We start from the raw sequence: 526 nt of genomic DNA, 5'->3' as shown, positions 1-526 counted from the left end.
ACACACACACACACACACACACACACTCACACACACCCACACACACACAAACACATAAACTCACACACACACACCTGAAGAGCAAAGAGCAGGGTTGCAGGTCTGTAGTGACCCTTTAAGCCTTGAATACATGTTGGTATAACCGAGTTAATCCTGTGTATGAAGAAACTGTTAAAACTAATACGTGGAAGTCTAAATGTCTTTCTTAGAAGTTTCTCATGTTGAGGAACTACTTCTCTGAGTTCCTGTTTCTCAGAGAAAGGCCGACTCACTTTTCTGAAAACAAACCTTGTTTGCTGGTTTAGTTTAAAGTTTTCAGAAAGGATTAGTTGTAGTCCGTGTCCCAGAGGACCCAGAACACTAAAACACTCAGAGTCCACATCTCTTTTCCATTCTGTCTTCATAAGAACTCGGTTTTTAGGGTCAGCAGCTTATAAAACCTTAAGTTCTGGTTCTGGACCCTGTTCTGGACCCCATATCAGCACACAGCAGCTTTTAGACAACATCTAACAGACGGAATAAAGAG

The 526-nt window shown here is 41.8% G+C and overlaps 1 long non-coding RNA gene across 1 annotated transcript in view; it reads left to right on the top strand.

The window, feature by feature from the left end:
* LOC117941197 overlaps nt 1-526 on the top strand; it is a 4,889-nt gene that overhangs the window by 4,040 nt on the left and 323 nt on the right. The gene's annotated exons all lie outside the window — the stretch shown is intronic.

This window comes from Etheostoma cragini, unplaced genomic scaffold (genome assembly GCF_013103735.1).
Source record: "Etheostoma cragini isolate CJK2018 unplaced genomic scaffold, CSU_Ecrag_1.0 ScbMSFa_4654, whole genome shotgun sequence".
Taxonomy (NCBI): domain Eukaryota; kingdom Metazoa; phylum Chordata; class Actinopteri; order Perciformes; family Percidae; genus Etheostoma; species Etheostoma cragini.
This window is presented reverse-complemented; position numbering and strand designations above follow the sequence as displayed.